This window comes from Pongo abelii, chromosome 12 (assembly GCF_028885655.2).
Source record: "Pongo abelii isolate AG06213 chromosome 12, NHGRI_mPonAbe1-v2.0_pri, whole genome shotgun sequence".
NCBI lineage: Eukaryota > Metazoa > Chordata > Mammalia > Primates > Hominidae > Pongo > Pongo abelii.
Window position 1 is genome coordinate 99,732,021 of NC_071997.2, and position 27,267 is coordinate 99,759,287.

General features: G+C 43.5%; 1 protein-coding gene and 1 long non-coding RNA gene across 12 annotated transcripts in view; one reads left to right on the top strand and one right to left on the bottom strand.

Annotated features, from left to right (window-relative positions):
- LTBP1 (latent transforming growth factor beta binding protein 1) overlaps positions 1 to 27,267 on the bottom strand; it is a 446,431-nt gene that overhangs the window by 380,943 nt on the left and 38,221 nt on the right. The window lies entirely within an intron of this gene.
- On the top strand, positions 7,707 to 12,264 carry LOC129057725 (uncharacterized). Its single transcript, XR_008522462.2, has 3 exons — positions 7,707 to 7,871; positions 10,228 to 10,346; positions 10,811 to 12,264. It is a non-coding gene; the product is annotated as an uncharacterized LOC129057725 (long non-coding RNA).

Sequence of the window (27,267 nt, forward strand, 5' to 3'; positions counted from 1 at the left end):
TTCAAAGCACTTTTCCCTACCTGACATCATATTGCATATTTATCTGGTCATTGTCCACTTCTTCCAATAAAGTATAAGCTCCACAGGGAGAAAGACTATTTTAGTTGCTGCTTTTGCCCTGCGCCTAGAAGATAATCAGTAAGTAATCGTGGAAGGAGTAAATGCATGAATGAGGGCTGGAAGGCAAATAGACTTAAATGCTAACATGAATCATCTACCTATAAGTGGTGAAATTACACACAGTGTTAATTTTTTGTTTATACCATATTATAGTTTCCAGATTTTCTAAAACAGTCTGTTATTACTTTTATTGTTTGGCAAAAATCAATAATATTTTTTTAAAAAAGAAATGTTAATTCACTAAAGGGCTAGTTTAAACATACTTAAATTTTTAAGGGCTGTAATTTCTACAATCTAAACAATATGTGAGACAGAGTACTATTCACTCAACTATATGATAAATGTACTATGTTGGAACTTACATTATTTTTACTTTGAAACTTATTCTTAACATACTATGAATGGTTCATATGACTAGCACTATTATCAACACGTATAATCTATTTGAAAAGTTGACTTTTATTTTCATCAGCCAAAAATGTTAAACAAGAAAAGCTTTTTCGAAAACTGGGGCAATAAAAAATAAGCTTTATAAAACAGAAATGACTGCCAACTTGCAAATCAACATCTGAAACTTGGTTTCAAATAAAGGGGAAAAAAAGACTAAGAAAACATAACTTACTTTGATTAGCCAGTGTCATATAGTGGCTAAAAGCCAGAGTCCACTGAAGCCAGACAGTCAAAATCAAGCCCCAGCTCAACACTGACAAGCTGTGTGGCCTTGTTTCTATTATCTTTTCACATCTCAATTTTTTCATCTGTAAATGGAAATAATACAAAGAGCGCTTACATGTAGATTAATTAATACATGCAAAGCACTTAGGGACCGTTCCTGGTTCAGAGTAGCACGAGACAGATGTCAATTATTATTATCCTATGCACCAAATTCATCCCCCACACACTCCAAAATAACCTTCAAAGAAGCTCTTGAGAGACAAGTCACATTTGCATGTGGGATAAAATTTTCTTTCTACTATTGGAATTTTACATTAACCTAAAACAGCCTTTCTCAGTGAGTAAAGCACAATATGCTACCATTTTGTTCGTTCTTTCTCACATTTAACCATTCAGCGTAAAACAGTGATAGTGGCAAAATGACAAACAGCAGCATTAAACTAAAATAAAATGCTACATGAGTGTTCTCATGCTCAAGGCTCATATTTCCAAACTGTTCTTAACTGAGTAAAAGCTACAATGGATGAGACAGAGTCTTTTAAAATTACCATTTGATTTATTTTGACAGCATTCCTTCAGGTGAATTAGTAGCATTATGTGACTAAGGATGGAACAGCCTAGAAGAAATGCAATCCAAGCCATGCCATAGATTTTTGATGCTAAAATAAAAACCCTTTCAAGGCCGGGCATGATGGCTCACGCCTGTAATCCCAGCACTTTGAGAAGCCGAGGCGGGCGGATCACTTGAGGTCAGGAGTTCGAGACCTACTTGGGAGGCTGAGGCAAGAGAATCACTTGAACCCAGAAGGCAGAGGTTGCAGTAAGCCAAGATCATGCCACTGCCCTCCAGCCTGGGCGACAGAGTGAGACTCCGTCTCAAAAAACCACCCCTTTCAAATGTCACTGACGCCCAAGTATCATTGTAGAACACAAACATTCGCAGGCTGTGGATACAGCCCCTGCTACAGAGACCATAGTAATTAGACTTTGACATGCCAAAAGGGAGCAGCAGTTGAAGCCTCACTGTAAAATATAAGGCCATTCCTCTCCATGGAAGGAAGCTGGATAGCAGATGATGCATTTGCAAACAAAACACATGATGCATCTGGCTACTAGCTCTCTTACTGTGAAAATGTGGTATAACTATTTTCAGAAATTAAGCTGAAACAGAATTGTGGACTTTAAGGGCTCATCAGGGAATAGCTGAAAGGAACAAGCAAAGCTCTGTTTTCCGAGCAGTAACAGATAAAATTTAAAATTTTTCAATAGGTTTTCTCAGGTCAGGCATGGTGGTTCACACCTGTAATCCCAGCACTTTGGGAGACCAAGATGGGCAGATCACTTGAAGTCAGGAGTTTGAGACCAGCCTGGCCAACATGGTGAAATCCCGTCTCTAATAAAATACAAAAATTAGCCGGATGTGGTGGCTAGATGCCTGTACTCCCAGCTACTTGGGAGGCTGAAGCAGGAGAATCACTTGAACCGGGAGGTGGAGGGTGCAGTGAGCCAAGATCGCGCCACTGCACTCCAGCCTGGGTGATAGAGCAAGACTCTGTCTCAAAAAAAAAAAAAAAAAAAAAAAAAAGGCTTTCTTATTTCTGACATTCTGAATGGAGAAATTATTCTAGTAAATATATTCCCTCTCCTGTAATCTCTGATCCGAGAGAGACTCAGATTATGTCAGAAGTAAGCAAATAATGTATAATCACTAAACAAATATAAATTTAAATAATCATTAAGAGCAGGCCAGGTGCAGTGGCTCACGCCTGTAATCTCAGCACTCTGGGAAGCTGAGATGAGCAGGTCACTTGAGGTCAGGAGTTTGAGACCAAGCCACAATCTCCTAAATACTACGTATTCCTAGTACTGATTTTAAAATTTTTTCTTAGATTTCTTCCCAGTATTTGCCATCACTGGCTCACACAATGATTAGGGACAGGCTTCTGTGGAGTGAGAATGAGGAAGAAAGAGAAAAAAGACCGTTGTGGTTCTTTGTGGTAGCTAGTCTCTAAAGATGACCTCAAATGATTCTACCCCTCCCTACCACTTTATGCTGCTTCTCCCATCAAAAGGTAGAGCCGGCCGGGCACAGTGGCTCACGCCTGTAATCCTAACACTCTGGGAGGTCAAGGCGGGCAGATCACCTGAGGTCGGGAGTTCAAGACCAGCCTGGCCAACATGGTGAAACTCCATCTCTACTAAAAATACAAAATTAGCCAGGCATGTTGGCGGGCGCCTGTAAGCCCAGCTACTTGGGAGGCTGAGGGACGAGAATTGCTTGAGCCTGGGAAGTGGAGGTTGCAGTGAGCTGAGACTGTGCCACTGCACTCCAGCCAGAGACAGACTGTCTCAAAAAAAAAAAGAGAGAGAGCTTATGTTCCCTCTCTCTTGAACCTGAGCTGGACTTGTCACTGTTCTGACAGTGACATGCAGAAGTGCCATACTAAGACCTGAGAGCCCAGGCATCAGGAAGGTCAGGCAGCAACACTTCTTCCTTCTTGGGACCTAGCCATCACGTAATGGAGAAGCCCAAGCAACCATGTGGAAAGGTGCACCTGGTAGAAAACTGAGGTCCCCAGCCAACTAGCAGCCAGTGCCACCTTGCCAGTGATATGAGTGTGCCACCTTGGAGGTAAATCCTCTGCTCTCAGTCAAGCCGTCCACGCTGATACATGGAGCAGAGACAAGTTGTCGCTACTGAGCCCTGTCCAATTTAAATTGCAAAACCATAAGCAAATAAATGGTTGTGTTGGTTTTAGGTATTTTGTCATCTTGCAGGGATAACTGAATCTTCCCAAAGAGTCACCTCACTTCATTCCAGGGCTTCTGCTACTTCCACCATGCTGAGCCTGCTGCATTAACACTCACAGCTGTGAGTGTTATGAACAAGTCATCAAAATAAAAATCAGCACAGATATGGTTAATAACTTCATGAATCCTGTGATGCAGGGAGAAGACCCAGCATAGGCCTCCATATCCATGCATTTTCAAGCACTAAATACTATCAAATACAAATACAAAGCCAGCTTTCCAATGATTTCCTGGCCAAGTTACCAGGTACAGAAAAATACTCATCTTTGATAATACTAGCCACAATAAATACTATTTTACAAATTTTATGCTTTTATATATATTTATTCCTTTTTTCTTGAGACCGAGGCTCACTCTGTCACCCAGGCTGAAGTGCAGTGGCACAATCTTGGCTCACTGCAACCTCTACCTCCCAGATTCAAGTGATTCTCCTGCCTCAGCCTCCTGAGTAGCTGGGATTACAGTCACGCACCAACAAGCCTGGCTAATTTTTTGTATTTTTAGTAGAGATGGGATTTCACCATCTCCTGACCTCAAGAGATCTGCCCACCTGAGCCTCCCAAAGTGCTGAGATTATAGGCATGAGCCACCGCACCCGGCCAATTTTACCATAATTTTTAAAATAATATACAAAAAAATTGACTTATATACGTTAAGAGAATTGTACAGTATGTGGATTATATCTCAATAAAGCTGTTTAAAAAAAAAATCGCCATGCCTATATAAGGGGATTCCATCAAACAGCTTATCATAAAGCCCACAGAACTCTATGAGGACAAATACAAACAAACTGGCCAAAGTGTGGCCAAAGCTTAAGTCACTGTCACTGACTGTCAGGATGGGCAGGACTTTATCCTAGGATTAAAACTCACCTACAATCTCTCTGCACAAGTAGCTCCAACAAGGATCTCTACCTGCAAACAGCCCACTGAAGTTGGAACAGCTCCATCTTTAAAAGACTTTACCTTATCAAACCTAAGTAACAATCAGCGAGGCAGACTCTCTTTAAAAAAAAAAAAGAAAAAGATATTTATTAAGGAATGGGCACTGCAATGGGAATCCATGTGAGCGTATTCAGGGAGATAAAGGAAAACGAGGGCTTTTCAAGGAAAAATAAGGATGGCTATATAAGTTGTTTTGAGACAATTATCCTTGGGTACAAGGATCAGTAACAACGGTGGCATCAACCCAACGTTGGACAGGCAGTTGCTGGGCAGATGTCCTTGCAGAAATACGTTTTTGTGTGTAAGACTGCCACGGCCTTTGTGCAAGGTTGTGGTTTTTGCAGACGTTTTTGTGACAGTTCTTGTTATCAGGCATATATGTGTGAGAACCTTCTTTTCATGGCCTCTCCCAGCTCTATTTGTCAGGGTTTTGACACAAGTGACATTCTGATTCTGACAACTTTCCAAGTTAAAATGGATGCCCAGAGCTACATTCATTGCCTCCCCTTTCCACAATGTTTGAAGGAAGCTCTACCACCCTGCCTGTGACTTCTTTTCTTCTGACTCAATATACCCACTCCTGCAGTTACTCCTTGCGTGGACAGCGCTTCAAGTTCTGCCGTCACCTGGTTGCACAGCTCTGCGTACACTACAGCATGCCCCAGCACTGGCGACAAGCATAAGCTTCAGAGTCGGAATGCGTAGGTTTATAGGTTTAAATCTGACTTCCATCACTAACTGGCTGCATGACCTTTAGCAAGTTATTTAACCCTCTTAAGCCTCAACTGCAACATCTATAAATTGGGGATGGTTGAAAAAAGCCTCATTTGGAGGCGGAGCAAAGCAGGGAGTGAAGTTAGTTCCTAAGATGAAAATCACTTACAGTCATAATTACTCTTGCAAATCTACTCAGTAGGACCAACATACTGGCTCTCAAAATGTCTTTCTACATTTGAGCAGGTCGTTTTGTTTAACACAATCTCTTTACCTCTGCCAAGCACATGTCGTCATTCAAGCACATTCAATGTTTCTATGATACAACCCCATTTTAACAGAACCCACCTCAATGTCAGGCAACTAGTACAAAGTCTGGAACTCAGGAAGCCTGCCAGCATTGCTAGCTTTTATTATTCTACGTATTGTAAGGGAAGGACAAAATCGAATGCGATGTTTCCAAAGTGGTCAGCCTAGGCCAGGCACAGTCGCTTATGCCTGTAATCCCAGCATTTTGGGAGGCTAAGGCAGGCAGATCACCTGAGGTTAGGAGTTCAAGACCAGCCTGGCCAACACAGCGAAACCCCACATGTACTAAAAATACAAAAATTAGCCAGGCATAGTGGCATGCACCTGTAGTCCCAGCTACTTGGGAGACTAAGGCATGAGAATCGTTTGAACCAGGGAGGCAGAGGTTTCAGTGAGCCAAGATCACACCACTGCACTCCAGCCTGGGTGACAGAGTGAGACTCCGTTTTTAAAAAAAAAAAAAGAAAACAAAACAAAACAAAAAACCAAAGTGGTCAGCCCAGTGATAGAAATGTTTTTTCAGGGCATCATGCCCAGGACCTCTTTTTACGTTTTTGATTATCTGCTACTTCCTTCAGCAGGCAGGATAAAGAGAGCTGGAAAATCCACCCACAAGAGCACTATGGAGAAGAGACGCTGGGCCTGACCTTCCAGGGTACTCCCAGACAGTGCCTAGCAGCGTCTGTGCTCACACTCACCTGGAAGTATTTATCCTAAAGCAGCCAGCCAGCCTCACACACAGAAAAGGAGAAGGTGGTTTTACCTGTCCTTACCCACCCAACATAACACACACATTTTCTTTCCACCGTCTCACAGATGCCCACTCCACCACCTGCACAAATGTAACCACCTTATTAACTCACCCCTTGCATTTGTTCAAGGGTAGTTAATAAAGTCATTCAGGTGTACTGCTGAAAATTGAAGTTAAATATTTTCCACCACTGAGCTGAACCATTACAGAGGTTAAAAAACTCAAAGGCTATTTTTTTTAATATAACAATAATTATAGTCATTTGCCTGGTCAAAACATTCAACAACTGAGGGGACGTGTCCAGGAGGATTTCCCAACAGTGACTGGTGTTGTATCTGATCAAAGCTTTGAAGGCCTCTGACCTAGACAGCAGTGACCATGAGCATGTGTTTGCTGTTTGATTGGCCACTGACAGGACACCTCTGCCTTGCCACCATGCCAGCTTTCTGCAAGTGTGTAAGACTGAAAAGATGGAATCTCTACAAAAATGGGAGTTTCTACAACAGGATACTTTCTCCTCTTACTATTTGTTTCAGGGAAGACAAAATATTTGCCTTTGCCTTTATGGTAACCAATGTTCAGCAATGACTTGTCACATTCTGATCAAGCCCTGGCAATAAGAAGCTACTGTCAGATCCTTGTCATTGCCACCCATTCTGGCAGGGCCTATATGATGAGCAGCACAGGGACCATACTATGCAATGCACTGTCCTGCAGAAACAATGTCATAAATGGCTGTTGGCTGGGCAGGTGAGTCCAGCAAAACCTAATTAGTGCAGAGCAGGACTGAACCATAATCCTAATTGACACTGATTTCTTCATTCCAGTTATTGTTGACCCTTTGGGAAAGCCACTTCTTCTCCTCACATATTTTAACATCAAAGGAAGAACTACTCAGTGAGAAAACACCTAACAGGAGAATTGGACCCAAGCTGTATCCAGCATTATTTAATCTTCAGGCAGTTGTTCTAGATGTGGTCACTGGACCAGCAGCATCAGTCCCACCTGGAATCTTTCTAGAAATGCAAGTTCTCATGTCTCACCTCAGACACATGGAATCAGAAACTCTGGGTTTGGGGCTTAGCAATCTGGGCTTTAACAAGCTCTCCAGATGACTCTGGTGCAGAGAAGTATTTGAAAGCCACAGTCATATTTGAGACTCACTGTCTTGAGGTACTATGATTTGTACAAAGCACATTTCTGGTGTGCCCAGCATTCCTTCAATAGTAAAGGAATTTGGTAATTGGGGCAAAAGGCAGAGCCAGGCAATCTCACAATGTGAATGGAGTCAGGGTCACTGTGGACAGTTAGCGTCATGGGCCAGGTATGAGGCAGCTCAGGGACTAAAGGTCAGTGTGTCACAAAGGACGGGTGGTCACAAGGGCGAGAGGCTGTCCTGAACTGTGGCTCAAAAGGAGAACACTGGCAACTTTAAAGAGGCCCTTATCAATGAACAGCTATGACTTGTTTTCAAGATTTGGAAAAAAAATCCTCTTTTCAAATGCAATTTTACACTGAAGCTTAATACATGAAGCAGATAAAGCGGGGTGAGTGTTTGAACCCCCCTCCTGTCAACAACCTTGGTTCTCCTCTTACCTCTCCCCCTTGGTAGCCTCCAATATACTTTGGGGGAATCCTAAGGGTTTCTGAGAACACAGTTTGAAAAACCCAGAGTACTTATTAAACGTGCACTATGCTGAACCCCTATTAACCTCAACAGAAATGACAAGAAGAGATCTGGAGGCAGCAAATGAGGCATGAGGTTTTATGGGGCACTTACAGACAGGAGAGAGTCCAGTGGCAGCGGGCCACACAGGAGACTGCCTTACACACAGTCCAGCGGGAGGGGCTGGACAAGATAATTGCAAGGCCCAGTGGCAGTGTGCTGGGCAGGAAACCTGCGACCACTTGCAAACAGCATGCAGTTTACATCGCATTTTCACTTAGCACCCTTCCCCCAACAACCTCCACCTCCATCTGGCAACCTCCATTTAACCCAAAACCAAAGGTCTCAATCTCATGCACGGCTCATGCTCCATGGGATGAGCGTGGGGCTCAGATGTCCCTCACAGACAAGGAATGAATCCTGAATTCCGTAGCTCAGTACACACATTCAGGTGCATCTGCCATATAGGGTCATTCTAAGGGTAGGCTTAAGTTATTGCTTTCAGATATGTTTACACTACAACATTCTGATTCCTGGGCCTCGTCAGTCCTACTGAATTAGAAGAGCTGGGGCAAGGCCTGGAGCCCTGTACTTTTTAGTTTCTCCAAGTAATTCTGAGAATCAGCCAGATCACAGCCTTTGAGTAGTGTTTGTCTCAGAGCAGGACCCTAGACTTTCACATAAGAATTTGGGAGAACTTGCTAACAATGCAGATTCCTGGGTCCCTCCCAAGCCCTACTGATACTGGCTCTCTGGAGTAGAGCCCAGGAATCTGCATTGTGAAGGTGACTCTTACATACATCAGGTGTCAGAAGCACTGTGGCCTGGTGCCAGATAAAGCATTCCATCCCTCTAACACACACAACATTGTTGTCTGTGCCTCCCTCCATCTCTCACACACACACAACCCTGAAAACATAAAGAGAACTTTTCCCTCTGGATCTTTTTTTTCTTTTTCTTTTTTAGAGTCTCACTCTGTCGCTCAGGCTGGAGTGCAGTGGTGTGATCTTGGCGCCACCACGCCCAGCTAATTTTTGTATTTTTAGTAGAGACGGGGTTTCACCACATTGGCCAGGCTGGTCTTGAACTCCTGACCTCATGATCCGCCCACCTCGGCCTCCCAAAGTGCTGGGATTACCGGCGTGAGCCACCGCGCCCGGCCGCCTCTGGATCTTTTTGAGGCAGGGAGACCTGAGCCTTCCCTCCTGGAGCCTGGGTGTGGGGTCACATTCTGGGATGGTGGAAGAGCAGAAAGGAGGAAGGAGAAAGCAGTGTTGGGAGTCCTGACCCCTTTTCCTTTAGGTGTGAAAATTGGGCTCCAATCTAGGCACCAACTCTTAGACCAGGGGTCTCCACACACGTCTAGGCCTTGCTCAACCTCACAGATTCTGTCTTAATCACCTTGGGTGGAGGCAAGGCCTTGGTATCTTTTTAAGGCATCTTAGGTTAAAATGCACATCCAGGAAAGAAAACGACTATCTAGAGTGCAGCTTCTCAAATGTGAATATGCCCAGATCTCACTAAAATGCAGATACTCATTCAGTTGGTAAACGTGGGGCCAGAAACCCTGCATTTCTAACAAGCCCCCAAATGCTGCTGATGATGCTGGTCCACAGCTCACATTTTGAATCACAAGGATCTAGTGGTTCTCAAACTTTAGGAAGCAACAGAATCACAGGGAGGGCTTGCTAAAACTTTGCAGGACCCATCCCTAAGTTTCTAGTAAGTCTGAGTGGGGCCTCGTAAGTTGTATTTCTAACAAGTTCTCAGGTGATGCTGATGGTCCAGGGACTACACTTTTAGAACCACTTGTCCAGACCATGGTCTTAGCCCAGGCTGCTATAACGAAATACCAGGAACTGAGCGGCTAATAACAGAAATTTACTGCTCACAGATCTGGAGGCTGTGGGTGTGAGGGCAGGGTGCCAGCGTAGTCAGGTTCTGGTGAGGGATCTCCTCTGGGTTGCAAACTGCTAACATCACTTTGTATCCTCACATGGGAGAGAACAGAGTGGGGAGGAAAGCTCTTGTATGACTCTCCATCAATTTCAGTCATGAGGGCTCCACCTGCAGTACCTCACCTAACGCAAATTATCTCCCAAAGGCCCACCTCCTAATACCATCACAGGGGTAGGGTTTCAACATAGAAATTTTGCAGTTCAGAACATTCAGTTATATGTTTTTGCAACACAAAAATTCAGTTCATAACAACCATGGTTTTTTGTTTTTTTTTTTAGACGGAGTCTCACTCTGTTGCCAGGCTGGAGTGCAGTGGCGATCTTGGCTCACTGCAACCTCCGACTCCCGGGTTCCAGTGATTCTCCTGCCTCAGCCTCCCGAGTAGCTGGGATTACAGGTGCCCGCCACCACACCCAGCTAATTTTTGTATTTTTAGTAGAGACGGGGTTTCACCATGTTGGCCAGGATGGTCTCGATCTCCTGACCTCATGATCTGCCCACCTCGGCCTCCCAAAGTGCTGGGATTATAGGCATGAGCCACCGTGCTCAGCCAACAACCATGGTTTTTAAATATTAGTGTACATTAAAATGGCTTGGGGAGCTTTCAAAAACAGAGGTCGCCAGGCCTGATCCATTTGATTATTAGATCTGGGGAGGAGTCCAAGAGTTATAATTCAATAAGCTTTTCAAGGGACTAGTATGGTCCATTAAGTCAGGAACCATGCTCAAATCTAGAATTTATATCCTGCAAATGCAATAAGCCTTTCTGGTACTGATAACAAAGTTTACTGGAAACAGTCTGAACATCATAAACGTACTTCATAAAGAAACATACAACACTTTCTCATAAACCACTACCAGGTCCAACATAAGGAGGCAAGAACAAGGACACCTGGAACCAGAAAAGTTGCCAGTAACTGCTGGGTTCCTGGAATATGGTCTCTGGGGGTCCTGCTATGGTCAAAATGTTTGTGTTCTCCACAACTAGAATTGTGTTCTCCACAATTCATTCAAGTAAAACTAGAACAAACCTAAGCTGGTCTGCACATCTTCTGGGTCCAGCTGCGTCCTGAGGGTGTCACAGCTTTGGTGTTGCCCTGGCTCTTCAACCCCTGATATCCTCTGAACCCACCTGGTAAGGCGGGGGAATGAAGGCACAGGATCCCGACCATCCCATCATCCCAAAAGCATTTAGCTTGGTTAGGCACCCCAGGGGAAGCCACTCTCCATTTGATTCAGGAATAGCATGTGTGTGGGGTTTTCTTTTGTTTTTTAGAGATAGAGTCTCACTCTGTTGGCCAGGCTGGAATGGCATAATCATAGCTCACTATAGCCTCAAACTCCCAGGCTTAAGTGATCCTCCTGCCTCAGCCTCCTGGGAAGCTAGGACTACAGGCATGCCCTACTATGCCTTGCAAATTTTTTTATTTTTTGTAGAGACAGGATCTTGTTTTGTTGCCCAGCTGGTCTCAAACTCTTGGCCTCAAGCAATCCTCCCACCTCAGCCTCCCAAAGCGCTGAGATTACAGAAGTGAGCCAACACATCTGGCCACGTGAGTTTTGATTGGCATCAGCATGGAGATTAAGTTCCATCCAGGCTGGGTGCAGTGGCTCACACCTGTAATCCCAGCACCTTGGGAGGCCGAGGTGGGCGGATTGCTTGAGGTCAGGAATTCGAGACCAGCCTGGGCAACATGGTGAAACCCTGTCTCTACTAAAAATACAAAAATTAGCCAGGCATGGTGGTGTGCACCTGTAATCCCAGCTACTCGGGAGGCTGAGGCATGAGAATCGCTTGGACCCAGGAGGCGGACACTGCAGTGAGCCAAGATTGTGCCACAGCACTCCAGCCTGGGCGACAGAGACAGACTCTGTCTCAAAAAAAACAAAAAAAAGTTCCACCCATACCACCCCTGTGTAGTGTGGGAGGCAGTGTGGCATAGTAGGAACTGCACGAGACTGGCCTGGGTGTACATTTCTGCTCTGCCCCTTGCAAGTTAGACAGTCAACCTTGGACTACACATAAACCTCTGGAGCCTCAGTTTCCTGATCTGTGTAATGTGGGTGATAATAACTCTTCATGGGTTTGTTGTGCAAGTTCCTTGAAAACTCCAAAGTGCCATGCAGATATTATTGTGAAGCTCTAGTAGCCTCTAGTAGCCTCTACTAGAGGCTACTAGTAGCCAAGCAAACAACAGCAGCAACCACTCTACTTTGTACATAGTAGATGTCTGCTCTTAACACCACTGCATCCCCAGCATCTAGCACAGCTCTGAGTACTCAGTAGGCATAAAAAACTATTTATTAAATAAATGAACAGTATCATGGGCTGAATGTTTGTATCCACTCTCCCAAAATTCATATGTTGAAATCCTAACCCCCAATATGACAATATTAGAAGGTGAGGCCTTTGGAGGGTGATTAGGTCATAAGGATGAAGCCCTTATGAATGGAGTTAGTGCCCTTATAAAAGAGGTCCTAGAGAGACTCCTTGCCCCTTCCACCATGTGAAGTTATAAACAAAAAGATGGCTGTCTAGGAAGCAGGCCTTCACCAGACACTGAAGCAGCTGGCATCCTGATCTTGGACTTCCCAGCCTCCAAAACTGTGAGAAATATTTCTGCTGTTTATAAGCCACCCAGTTTACGGTATTTTGTTATAGCATCCTGAATACACTAAGAGAGTTCCAAACATAATCCATCAAGTTAGAAAAGAAAGACAAGGCCATAAAAGATGTTCTTGGTAACTGTATCGATATGTATATAGGAAATACATATCGACATGTATAGGAAAGCAACATAGCATGGTAGTTAATCCCACAGGTGTAAGATTACGAAGACTCAGGTTAGGACTAGGGTTAAACTCAATAGACCTCGATTTCCTCATCTATAAAAGGGGGAAAATGATACCTCCTTTAGAGGCTGCTGAGAGGGCAAGAGATAATGTATGTAATGTTCTTAGGCTGACACACAGTAAAATCATGTGGTGTTTTTTTTTTTTTTTTTTTTTTGAGGCAGAGTCTCGCTCTGTCTCCAGGCTGGAGTGCAGTGGCACAATCTTGCTCGGCCTCCCGGATTCACGCCATTCTCCCACCTCAGCCTCCTGAGTAGCTGGGACTACAGGCGCCCACCACCATGCCCGGCTAATTTTTTTTTTTTTTTTTTTTTGTATTTTTAGTAGAGATGGGGTTTCACCATGTTAGCCAGGATGGTCTCGATCTCCTGACCTCATGATCCGCCCACCTCGGCCTCCCAAAGTGTTGGGATTACAGGCGTGAGCCACCGCGCCTGGCCAAATCATGTGTTCTTATAAGTATCACTACAGCCATTAAATCTTGGAGTTGGACACAACCACAATGATTAGCCTTCAACCAAGACAGAAAAGTCAAAGACCAGTAGCACAGCATCACCTGGACACGTGTGAGAAATGCAGACTAAGCTCCACCCCACGTTTTCTAGGTCAGAATGTGCACTTGACCCCCCAGGAGATTCCTATGCACATTAGTTCGAGAGGCACTGCCCTACAACATCTCCACCAGCTGTGGCGCACCCTGGTGGTTTTCAACCTTGCTATGAGTAACAGTCATCTCAAGAGCTTTTTTTTTTTTTTTTTTTTTGGAGACAGGGTCTCACACTGTTGCCAGGCTGGAGTGCAATGGTGTGATCATAGCTCACTGCAGCTTTAAACTTCTCGGCTCAAGCGATCCTCTTACTTTAGCCTCCCAAGCAGCTGAGACTACAGGCACGTACTACCACACCTAGCTAAGTATTTTTTAAAAGATGGGGTTTCTCTATGTTGTCCAAGTTGGTCTTGAACTTCTGACCTCAAGCAATCTTCCCACCTCAGCCTCCTGAGTCGTTGGGGTTATAGGCATGAGCCACCAAGCCCAGCTGAAGAACTTTAAAAGAAAATACCAATGCAAGATCTCCTATGAGTTTCATTCAACTGGTTTGGGATGTAGCCTGAGAACTGGAATTTTTTTTAATTTTCCCAAGAGATTCTTATACGCAGCAAGGTTAAGAACCACTAATGTGGCCGGGCACTGTGGCTCATGCCTGTAATCCCAGCACTTTGGGAGGGCGAGATGGGTGGATCACCTGAGGTCAGGAGTTCGAGAACAGCCTGACCAACATGGAGAAACCCCGTCTCTATTAAAAATACAAAAATTATCCAGGCATGGTGGCACATGCCTGTAATCCCAGCTACTTGGGAGGCTGAGGCAGGAGAATTGCTTGAACCTGGGAGGCAGAGATTGCTGTGAGCCGAGATTGCACCATCGCACTCCAGCCTGGGCAACAAGAGCGAAACTCTATCTCAGAAAAAAAAAAAAAAAAAAAAAAGATTCACTAATATTAGATAAGCGTGCAGACTCTGAGGTTAACAGATGGTATAATCTTGGTTCTACCACTTACTGGCTGTGTCACCTTGGGCAGGTTACTTAATCCCTTGGTGCCTCGGTTTCCTGATCTGTAAAATTAGCATAATAATAGTACCTATCTCATAAAGACACTAAGAGGATGAAATGAGACACATTCCATAGAAAACACACTTAGTGCCAGGCACACCATCAGTCCTCAGTGAATGTTAACTCTTGCTAACTCGAGTGGGTGGATATTTAGGTTCTACGTAAAGACCTCTGATGACAATGGTTTCACCCTTCATGTTTTAGCACTCTCCTCTGTAGGACACTTGTTAGAAAGATCTGCTAATAAATGATGAGGGCACTACAATAATCACTTGGATCTGACTACTCTTTCCCACAGTCAAGCTCTGTAATGAATGGTCCCTGAATAACCCCCAACACACACACACACACACACACACACACACACACACACACACACACACACACACACACACACACACACACACACACACACACACACACACACACGCTCCTAATTGAAGTCCCCTCTTTGGGCCATCCACTTGTAAATGAGCCCAGAGGTTCTTGGCCTGGGATAAATAGGTAACTTCAAGTAGCAGGAATGCCCAACATCAAGCCACAGGCTCTGCCTCAAATGAGCCATGTGCCATGTGACCCTGAGCTGGTTCCAATGGCCTAGGCCTCAGTTTCCTCATCTGTTTCACAAGGGGGTCAGGCCATGTGATCCCTGACTCCCAGCGCTTCCCTTCTTGGGTTCCCTGGGTTCACAGTACCAGGAAGAGCCACTCACCAAAGATGGAGTCCTGTTTTCCCCACACGATCTTCAGTAAAACAAAAGGCCACTCAATACAGCCAACATGTGGGTTACATTTCTATGGTCTCCTAGTGACTACCCAGTAAACTAAAATTTAACAATAGGCTTTTTCTAAAAATCTTCTAAACATAGACACAATCTCTGGGAGAGCAAGGATTTCCTGAGGGTTTTTCTGAGGAAACTAACAGGACCAAATGATAGATGGTGTTTGGATTGAACTTGTATATATGAGAGAGAGAGGGAGTGTGTGTGCATATGTGTGTGTATAAAAACAATGTGAAGATTGTTTTCAGTTTTTTCCTGAGAACTCTAAGATACTGGGAATCATCTGTCAGGCTGTCTCCACCAATTTTCCCTTCCCCGTGTCTCTTGAATTATTTCCTTTCTTTGCTTTTACGCCAGCCCTGGTTGGGTGCTGGCTGCTTTCCATGTACCCACGCCAAAGTGCAGGCTCTACATGATCAAGGACCCTCCCTTGCTTGCACGTGCCCGCATTCCTAGCACACCGTTTGGATCCTGACCCTCCTCATGCTGCATTTTCCACCTCCCTGACTCACTCCTAAGGCCCAGCATCCCCCTGCTGCCAGCTGCTGTGGGCTCTCTCCATCTGCAGGCCCACCAGCACCTCAAAGCACCCGATACCAAACTAACCACTCTTGCCTAACCCTCCTTCCCCAACAAAAACTTGAGGTGACTTCTCCTCTTCCTCCTGCCCAGTACATTAAATCTGCTTCCAGTTCTGCTGACTCCAGCTTCCCCATTGATGCCAGCCCTGTTTCCCACTCCCCACTCCCACTCCAGCACTGCCACGCACACCTTCCCTTCCCGCTGGAGGAGCATCTCTCACAGGTCTTCCTCCACGCGCCACCCTGAACCCCCTGCAGGATCTTCTCCTGAGGCCTATCACATTCAGCAATAACAACTGTCACTGATCTCCTCTGCTGTGTACCAGGCAGAGTGCTGGATTCTTCCCTTACATGTCCTGGAATCCTTAGAATGGACACAAATCTCCATTTTCAGACTAGGCTGCTGAAGCTCTGTGGCAATACCTGGAATCAAATCCAGGTCTGTGCTCCTGCAACGGAATCCTAGTACCAACACACAAATAACTGAGGCAGAGAGATCAAGCCTGTCTGAGCTCTGGGATCAACCTACCATCTAATCCTTCACTTTCTCTGCAAGCATCCTACATGCTGAGCAAATAAGATACTCCCCTTCTTTAGGACAAACTCATGTTTCCCATCCCTGGGCTTTTGTCCACACTGGTTTCTTCCTGGAATGCCCTTCTCCCATCTCAACCTGCAAAAATATCCTACCTGCCTATCTCCCTTCCCTCCTGATGCTGAAGCTCTTCTAGCACAGCTGAGTTTGATACCACTCTTTCTCCTTTGAACCCCGATGGCACTGGGTTTCTCTCTTGTATCAATCTGTGTGCTTTTCCAATGCATTTCACGTGGCAGCATACATTTGGATGGCAGGAACCAACTCATCTTGTGTCCCTACCTCTCCCACCCAGGCACTGAGGACAGTGCAGTGCCTGGCATGTAACTGATTCTCAACTTGTTGAATTGAGCAGATACCGTAAGATCTTATCGGAGAGAAGCACGCTGAGAAAACGCAAATTCTGACAAAAGTCAGAATTTATATGCAACAAAGAATTCCCTATAAGCAGGAGGACTGTTTTTGTGTCATCTACAAGTGGAGACCAATAATACCAGCAAATGAGTAGAAGTGTTAAGGAATCACATTTAAGCTCAACAAAACCAATTTTATTTTTAATCATTAAAGTTGTCTTTGAAAGAAAAGGATTGGTCATGAGGGAGTGAGTTTCTTGTCCCTACAAAGATTCAAGTGCAGGCTAAGTTGCCTGTGGCAGAGGCACCCAGAGGACTCCTGGGTTGCAGCAGGGCTGGAGAAGCTAGATTAGATGACTGACTTCCTAGGTCATTTCCAAACAGAATTCTAAAGCCATCCCTTTCTGTTTTGAGGACGCCCACTGAAGATGGCTAGCATGTTCTGTCATGTTACAACAACTGAAAACAGTTGACTGAACCCTTACCCATGTCACTTAACCAAGCATCAATGGATCACTCAACTCTGAAGTTCCGCAAGAATAAAAGGTCAAAGAAGTCCATGAGTTCATCCTCTGATCTCAAACCCTGATTTTTATCATGAAAGCCTATGTGTGATTTTTAAAACATGTTCCAAACCTGTCCAAAGCTAGCTTTATATTTAGATAGTTCAGACAGCAATTATTTTGCCAAATTTAGGGAAAAGTTAAACAACTATATTTCAAGAAAAAGTATTCAAGTCATTAGAATCATGACAGTTTATTTACAAGTAAGAACAATAGTGTGTAATGAGCCAAAAAGTATGATTAATCCAATTCTGGCCGCCTAAGATCCATTTTTAAAATGTACTGGCTTGAATCCTCTGTAGTTGCAGGTATTAATGTGGGCAAATATTTATTAAAAGAGAAACATATGAGATCATATCTTCTGTTTAGTAACTTTTTGCAAAAAGTTATATGATATGAGATAAAAAGCAAAATGAGTAACAAGCTCAAACAAAGGAAAATCGGCACTTTCTTCTTCTCAAGCCATAATGTTGTCATCACACTTTCCAAACTTTGCTACAGCTCTCTCTATTAACTGTGTAATCCTACTTTGAGCCAGGGGGAGTAGCTATTATAATCTTTGAAAGTAAACTGTTCATCTGTGAGAGATGAACTGTCCACTGAGAGCCAATGCCACACGCTTGTCCAGAGAAAAGACAGCATCCAACAGCCTACACAGTCAAAGGAACTGAGTAATTTTTTCACGGAAAACTTTTACATCCACCATGATGTGTCACCACCCAAAAGCTGAGTTAATTTGAATTTTCTCCCACCAAGATGAAAATGCTGTGCAGACAGGTAGACTCATAATACCAAACTGAGTCATAAAAATTACTAATGACACATATAACTTTTCCCCACACAGCTGTTTTGCACTACTGTGCAAAACAGGTAATCTGAAGATCGCTCCCACACACACATACTCATTTATTTAACAGTTTATCAAACATTCATTAGAAAGTGTATGAAAAGCATCCAAATTTATGAAAATGTGGTTAATCACCCAGGTACAGTCACTCTGAAATCAGTTTTCATGTAAACAACATAAGTAAATACTAAAGAATAATATGACTCCAACCCAACAGTCTGAAGTTTTGTGAAACTCACCCAGTGTGTTTCTAAGTGCATTTTACATGGAACTCCCTTAGTACTTTACAGAAAAGTTAATGAAACTAACATTACATTAAAAAAAAATTAATACCCTGTGTTTTGCCTCCGTGTAATCTGAGATAAACATTCATCACTATGTGGACATTTGAAAATTAAATGTGAGCTCTAGAAGTGCTCCAGTCCTGCAAAATGCCCAGAGAACATGACGATATCCAGTAGACAAGAGAGTTTACGAGATTATTGGCCAGAGGCCTCTGTCAATTGCATATGCATGGAATATTGATAGAGTACAATAAGCATCAGATCATAAAGCAGCTCCCAAAATGGTGAAATGCAAGACTTACACTTGATTGCTGCTATTACTTTTTTAAAGACTGGGTCTTGCTCTGTCACCACGGCTGGAGTGCAGTGGCATGACCATAGCCCACTGCAGCCTCAAACTCCCGGGCTCAAGCGGTCCTCCTGCCTCAGCCTTCCAAGTAGCTGGAATTACAGGTGCTATTATTCTTGCTCGGAAATTAATAATAGCTAACAACTATCTAATGCTAGGTAAATGCCAGGTTCTAGTCTACTGCCTCACAGATATTAATGTATTTAGCTACCTACTACCTTTGCCGTAGGTACCATATTATGCCCATTTACCAATGAGGATACTAAGGCGCAGAGAGGTCATACAGCTAGTAAGTGGCAGAGCTAGAATGTGAACCCAAGTTTGCTCCCTTGACCACTACACTATTTGAGCTTTCAAAAGTAAGCACACAGTCCTTGATGATGGCATGTCTACAATGCAACTGGTTCCTCAGAATCTATACAACTGACAAGTCCCTGTACTGAAAGGAGAAAGGGACTTGTTCCCCAGACACTTCTATGACTGGCACACTCTGTCCCTGGGCTTCTCCTTGTCCACATTACCACAGTGCTATTCCAAGTAGAATTTGATCCACGGGTCAGAGTAAAGCATGTACTGGAAAAACGGTAAAAGACTTTGAAACAGACCCAAAAAAAGATCTAACTCACCCTGCCAAGTTACCTCTGCCTTTCATTACCTTTGAGTAATATACACCATGTAAGATGTAGAAAACTGATAATTATGCAAATGATTTGTGACTATAAAATGGAAATTAATTGTATCTTTGGAATCCAATTTGGTTATTGCCCTATGGGTAAACCCATTTTGCATCTATTTATAAATTCATTTCGGCATTCTTTTGAACGTGTTGAAACATCTCACTGGTTCCCACATTAATTAATAAGTTAAAATCTCACAAATGTTCATTTTATATCTGTCTGAGTCATAATTATATCCTTATTTTAAAATTGTCTTCTAACATGGATTTCTGAGAAGAATATCAATCTAGAGTTCAATAGGGGACTCAGTTATAGCAATGTTCCAATGCTTTGTTGTCATCATTTCAAGGCCAAACACCACCTTTCTGGAATGAACTTATCATCTGAATCTTGGTCCAAAATGTGCCGTCATTTTGGAATTCAAAGTTTGATAGTGGTACAAAAATATTAAATTCTGTTCTGAGAAATAGAAAAAAAAGAGGTCTAAGCATTTAGGATAAATTATGCAATATTACCCCCAAAACAAAGACAGAATATAACTACTCAAGTGCCATTTTGTTTATTCTTAATCCTATATGGATAATTATATTCCTATCAAGAAAGGCAGAACAAACAATGTTAACATCACTGCAGAATTCAGTAAATTCTCAGATGAGGGTGTGGACCTCTGCTTAGTGAACCTCTGCAGCATGTGGAAGATGGAACAGGCTGATCCTGAAGGGTGTTCATACTTCTAAATACTGGAGAATTGAGGAAATAAGTCTCGTGCTTGTTACTCATATTCAACCAACAATTTCCATGAAGTGTGAACTATAAGAATAGATAATTGTTCTTCTAAAACTTAAAAATTACTCATGCCTCATTCAGTCTAGAGACTCCCCAATGAAATACATTATCTCAGGTAGTAACTGCACCATTAGCTGATTATCTCAGAATTAAAGAGCTGGCTCCATATAACCTGAATCCTAGGGTTCCTATGGCTCTTTAGGGGCTCAGTGTGGTAGAAACGGCATGGGCTATTGCCATCTTGAAAGTCTCATCTGACTCCCCAGAGTTTAAACCAGAAAACTGTAGCAGGTGCAATATCATGCTAAACACGAGAACCAAAGCAAGTCACAAAGGTCCACCTCAAAAGAGTGTACAATTTTCCTGTGGCTGTTTTAAGAAATTATGATAAACTGATTGGCTTTAAACAACAGAAACTTATTCTCTCACAGCTCTGGAGGCTTAGAAGTCCAAAATCCGTATTACTGGGATGAAATCAAGGTTTCAGCAGGGCCACAATCCCTCTGAATATCCCTAGGGAGAAGCTGTTCCTTGCTTCTTCCAGGTACACTACAGGTGTCTGCCAGCATTCTTTGGCTTGTGGCTGCAACACTCCAATCTCTGCCTCCATCTTCACAATGCCTTTACCACCTCTGTGGGCACATCAAATCTCTATCTCTCTTATAAGGATGCCTTATAAAGCTACCTGGATAATCCAGGAAAATCTCCTCATCTCAAGATCCTTAACCTAATCACATCTTCAAAGTATTTGTGCCATAAGGTATCACTCATAGGCTCCAGGCATTAGGAGCTGGTATCTTTGAGGGAACCATTATTCTAGTTCTCCATTGTAAATATGGCTAGAGGTATTCTGGAGGAGTATGTAAATGCATGGATGTGGCACAGCAGTGACCTTTGTTTCCTGAAAGCCCTGAAACCAATATTAACAACAACAACAGTGTGTATTTCCTGAGCACCTACTTTAGACATTAGACCAAGCATCTTACAAGTTCCCACTAACTTTTTGGGAATTATAAGATTCTCACATTACAGATGACAAAACTGAAGCTAAGTTTTGGGTAATATAATTGCCCAAGATCACAAAGTGGGTGGCAGGGAAATGGCCCCAGAGCTCCTTCTGCCTCCCAGAGGAAGGAAACTGATGGAAAGCTTCCTACTTCTCATCTCCTCACTAACTACAAGAATTCCTAAAATCTGGCCCAGGGTGACCATAGGCTGGCCCAGCTGAGGCAACCCCCTCAATACGTGAACAGCAGGCAAGGACAGCCACCCTAACCTATAGGCCAGAAGTCCCAAGGGTCTTCCTTTCCTTCCTCTCCATCTGCCCCCACCCTAAGATATCCCCACTTCACCATTCTCCTTTTTCTATACTCATTCAACTATCTGTTGTCAGAAACCACATCTTCTGCAACTATACCCCCCTGTCCAATCATATACCCACTTGCTCTCATCACAAGATGGGTGATGTGGGGCTACTTTTCCGTCTCCCACCTCCCCAGCTATAGCTGATGCTGTCCTAACTTTCTGTCCATCCAGCATCCCTTCCTTGGGGGACTTTCCCCTCCCATTCCACAATGCACCCACACCGTCCATAAGAGCTACATGGGGCTAGCCCTGCCTTCCCATCATACCCCCATCACCACAACCCTAGCCAATCAGAGCAATGCAAACCACTGGCCAGGTGATTGGTTCAGGGATGGGAACATGACCCAATCTTGGCCAATCACTCATCAGAGTTCTGTCCGGGACTTTCACTAAAGCTCTGAAAAAAGGTTCAGAATTTTGCCTTACTCTGAGATCATTAGGTCTAAAGACAATAAAGGTTCGGAGTTGTTGGTGTCATTTTGATGTCACATGGAGAAAATCTATCTGAGAATGAAGACAAATGGAGATCACCAGGGCTGAGACTTGTTGAGAGAGACAGGATCCTGATCAGGGCCAGCTTCATGAGACTGCAATCTGTGCAGTCCCACAGGTGCTGTGCTTAGAAGGGCCCTGTGCTTGATTTAACATTCTGCTGTCATCATCTTGAAATTTGTTTGATTTTTATTTTTACAAGAGTTCCCACATCTTCCTTGTGCACTGAGCCCTGCAAATGATGTAGCCGGTTCAGGTCACGGTATCACCATTTGAACCCCTGGAGAGCCAATCAGGCTTAATGTCAGCATAAACCTTAGGATTCCCAGTTACCTGCCAATAAACAACCTCTTTTATTTAAGTCAGTCTGTGTATCATCCACTTACAACCAAAGGATCTGCACACCACTGCCTCTAAGTCCACCACCCCCTCTCCCACCACATCTTGCACACATCCATTCCCCTCAGCCCTGGCTGCCTCTGCATTCACCTCTAGTCCATCTATTTCCTCACCAACATCATCCTAGGAGTGCTGGACTGGTCCTCTGCCCTGGCTGCTGAGAGCCCGCATTTCCCAGACTAAAGATGAATCAAATGTAATCATCTATGTTTACAACACTCATCTAATTGATCCAACAGGGTCAGAAAGACACGAGAGATTTATTTGTTCATTCATTCAAAGAAATATTTATTGACTACATACCATGTACTAGGCACAGGAGAGATAAAAGGAACATTTTTTGTACTTGCAATTGATAGGAAAAAAACACCCTTAGAAACCCTCAAATAAGCGATGTCCTTCCTTCAGAAACAGACAGGCAGAGAAGCTTATAGGTATGAGAAGGGAGGAAAGAAGCCAATCAGAAGCCAGATACAGAAGGGGTGAAAGAACACTGAGATCTTCCCTGAGGTTTCCAGAAGAAAAGAAGAGGTTAAAAAGGAGCAAATGTAAAACCAAGAAGTTTCCTGGAGGGTTACACAGGGCCCCATCCATCACTGAGAGTGCCCGCTGCCACCCCTCAACATCTTCCACGTTGACATGTACCTACTACATGGTAGGTACTCAATAAATATTATTTGAATCAATGAACAAATGAATCTGTCATGTCTTTCTAACCCTGTTGGATCAATTAGGTGAGTTTGTAAACACAGATGACTGCATTTGATTCATCTGTAGTCTGGAAAATCCAGACTCTCAGCAGCCAGGGCAGAGGGCTCATTGTCCCTTAGAAACATCTCCAGCCTTGGTAGCTGGGCTCTAAACTAGGGCAAGCACTATCTGTGGCCTTTGTACTGAGTTCCTCTAGGAGACAGAAGAGTGCTGTGAGAATTTATCCTCTCTAAACCTCAGTTTCCTCATCGATAAAATGGAGGTTAAAATGATAGCCAAAAACAAACAAACAAAAGACCTTCTGCAATGTGATTGCTTTTCCCTACGGGGAGTCCATTTAGATAGGCTGCAAGTTAAAATTAATGAAAATGGCTTGAATTACTTAGACATAGGAAGAGTGTGTCCTGTGTTCTAAGTGAAAGTTTTCTATTTTATATAAGAATTTAAAGCCACCAGCACAGGATGTTATATTGGAAAAAAACATTTCCTTTAGACCTTTAAGATAAAACATTTTTAGCATCAGTCCACAACATCAGTTAGAATCTGAAGGAAAAAAGCTACAGGAGCTGACAAAAATACTGAAGAAGAGAGTTATTATATCAAGCCTTCTTGATCGGGGGAGAAAGCTGAAAACAGTAAGACACAATAAAAATTAAACTTTTGGGTTAAAAATTAAAATCTCTTGTAATTTTATGAAGAGTAAATCAATACCTTAAGAAAATTTTGTTGTTCTAACCCATTCTTTAGTGTATTTTTAATATGAAAGCCCAAACTCTAGAAAGACTATTGTAATTTAATTATAACCAGCTTGATTACATAAAGTGTTTTTTCTATAAAAAAAAAATAAATAAAATAAAATAAAATAAAATGATAGCCAATCATGGGCTTACTGTAGTGATTACCTGAAGTAATCCATGTAGAGCTGTCAGCCCAGAGCCTGGCACATCAAGAGCTCAGTAGACAGTACCATGTCACTCAGCAAAGGAAAATCCATGTTCCAACCCATCAATTGATAAAGATCTAATGGAACATCACTTGTTCAAAAGTAGGGGGTTCTCCTGTGTTCCAGAGGAAAACAGATTTGACCTTCTATGCTTTTAATACTAGTAGTTATATCAATCCTAGTTTAGCAATATTAAAATAAGATACCTTATCCAAAATATAAGCTTAATGATAGTCAGTATTTACATAGCACTTTCTTTCAAGTAAATTTAAAATTTGTCTTACATGTTATCAAGCCCTAGAGAAAAAATGAGCATAACTGTTTTTTGGTTTTTTTTCTGAAACAGAGTCTCACTCTTCTCGCCCAGGCTGGAGTTCAGTGGTGCAATCTCAGCTCACTGCAACCTCCGCCTCCTGGGTTCAAGCAATTCTCCTGCCTCAGCTTTCTAAGTAGCTGGGATTACAGGCATGCGCCACCACGCCCAGCTAATTTTTTTTTTGTATTTTTAGTAGAGATGGGGTTTCACCATGTTGGCCAGGCTGGTCTCGAACTCCTGACCTCAGGTGATCCATCCGCCTCGGCCTCCAAAGTGCTGGGATTACAGGAGTGAGCCACCGCACCTGGCCCTGAATTGTTTTTAACTCTTTTTGTAGAAAAGGGCAATCAGAGCCCACAGAAACTGGAAGGTCACTTCTTTTCTTTTGAGCTTTACTTTTCTCCTCTATAAAATGGGAGTTTGAGTTTCAGTTCTCTCGTCCTGACCCCCCACAGGTCCAGGTCAAGCTGCTGCTACAAGTGCAGCTGAGTTAAAACATGCCAGAGAGATTGCTCTCCTATTTTTGAAAAACCATCAGGAAAGGAGATTTCACAAGATCAGATGGCCCTTTAAAGCCGTGTGTTTTACTAGCAAGCTGGGTGATGAAAACTATCAGAAGGAAAGATGAAAGGAGAAGCTGAAATTTATTCAGATCGAAAAAAAGAGAGACTTGGCCAAAACCACTTGTAGTATCAGGAGTCGAATGAGATGATCACTAGCAATAAAGTGGAAACAGACAGTCTTATGCTGTCAAAACTCTAAGCTGTGTGTGGAGCCACTCTACCCCTGACACCTTATCACACAGTAGGTAATTTCCAAAAAAAGTCATTCTTAAAGAGTGTTCTTGGGGGACCTCCCTTGAGTGCTCCAAAAAGTTAAAAATATTACAAATGTACAGTGTCATCTTCATAATCTCAAAACCCTCTCAATGGGAAAAAATGCCTTAAAACAAGTGTCTTAGATGAAAATTATGCAGTATAGTTTTAACAATCTGCCTTTATGTTCCAAAGATCTAACTTAAGACTTGAATAAAAGGAAGGATTATCAAAGGATGCTTTAGAGAATGTATTAGTCCATTTTCATACTGCTATGAAGAAACACTCAAGACTGGGTCATCTATAAAGAGAAAGAGGTTTAATTGACTTACAGTTCCACATGGCTGGGGAGGCCTCACAATCATGGCGGAGGGCGAAGGAGGAGTAAAGGCACATTTTACACGGTGGGTGGCATGAGAGCGTGTGCAGGGGAACTGCCCTTTATAAAACCATCAGATCTCCTGAGACTTATTCACTATCACGAGAACAGCACAGGAAAATCCTGCCCCTGTGATTCAATTACTTCCCACCAGGTCCCTCCTACAACACATTATGGGAGTTACAATTCAAGATACGACTTGGGTGGGGACACGGACAAACCATACCATTCCACCCCTGGCCCCTCCCAAATCTCATGTCCTCACATTTCAAAGCCAATCATGCCTTCCCAACAGTCCCCCAAAGTCTTAACTCATTTCAGCATTAACTCAAAAGTCCACAGTCCAAAGTCTCATCTGAGACAAGGCAAGTCCCTTCTACCTATGAGCCTGTAAAATCAAAAGCAAATTAGTTACTTCCTAGATACAATGAGGGTACAGGCATTGGGTAAATACACCCATTTCAAATGGGAGAAATTAGCCAAAACAAAGGGGCTACAAGGCTCCATGCAAGTCTGAAATCCAACACGACAGTCATTAAACCTTAAAGTTCCAAAATGATCTCCTTTGACTCTATGTTTTACATCCAGGTCACACTGATACAAGAGGTGGGCTCCCACAGCCATGGGCAGCTCCACCCCTGTGGCTTTGCAGGATACAGCCCCACTCCTGGCTGCTTTCATGAGCTGACATTGAGTGTCTGCAGCTTTTCCAGGCACATGGTCAAGCTGTTGGTAGATCTACCATTCTGGGGTCTGGAGAACAGTGGCCCTCTTCTCACAGCTCCACTAGGCAATGCCCCAGTGGGGATTCTGTATGGGGGCTCCAACCCCACATTTCCCTTCTGCACTGCCCTAGCAGAGGTTCTCCATGAGGGCCCTGCCCCTGCAGCAAACTTCTTCCTGGACATCCAGGCATTTCCATACATCCTTTGAAATCTAGGCAGAGGTTCCCAAACCTCAATTCTTGACTTCTGTGCACCCGCAGGCTCAACACCACGTGGAAGCTGCCAAGGCTTGGGGCTTCCGCCCTCTGAAGCCATGGCCCGACCTGTATCTTGATCCCTTTCAGCCACAGCTGGAGCACTGGAGCTCAGGGCACCAAGTCCTTAGCCTGCATACAGCAGGGGAGTCCTAGACCTAGCCCAAGAAACCATTTTTCCCTCCAGACCTATGATGGGAGGAGCTGCCGTGAAGGTCTCCAACGTGTTCTGGAGACATTTTCCCCACTGTCTTGGTGATTAACTTGGTGATTAACTGTCTTGGTGATTAAGCCCACTGTCTTGGGCTCCTTGTTACTTATGTAAACTTCTATGGCAGGCTTGAGTTTCTCCCCAGAAAATTGGTTTTTCTTTCCTATTTCATCATCAGCCTGCAAATTTTCCAAACTTTTATGTTCTGCCTCCTCTTGAACAGTATGCCACTTAGAAGTTTCTTCCACCAGATACCCCAAATCATCTCTCTCAAGCTCAAAGTTCCACAGATCTCTAGGGCAAAAGCAAAATGCCACCAGTCTCTTTTTTAAGTATAACAAGAATCACCTTTGCTCCAGCTCCCAACAAGTTCTTCATCTCTATCTGAGACTGCCTCAGCCTGGACTTTATTGTCCCTATCACTATT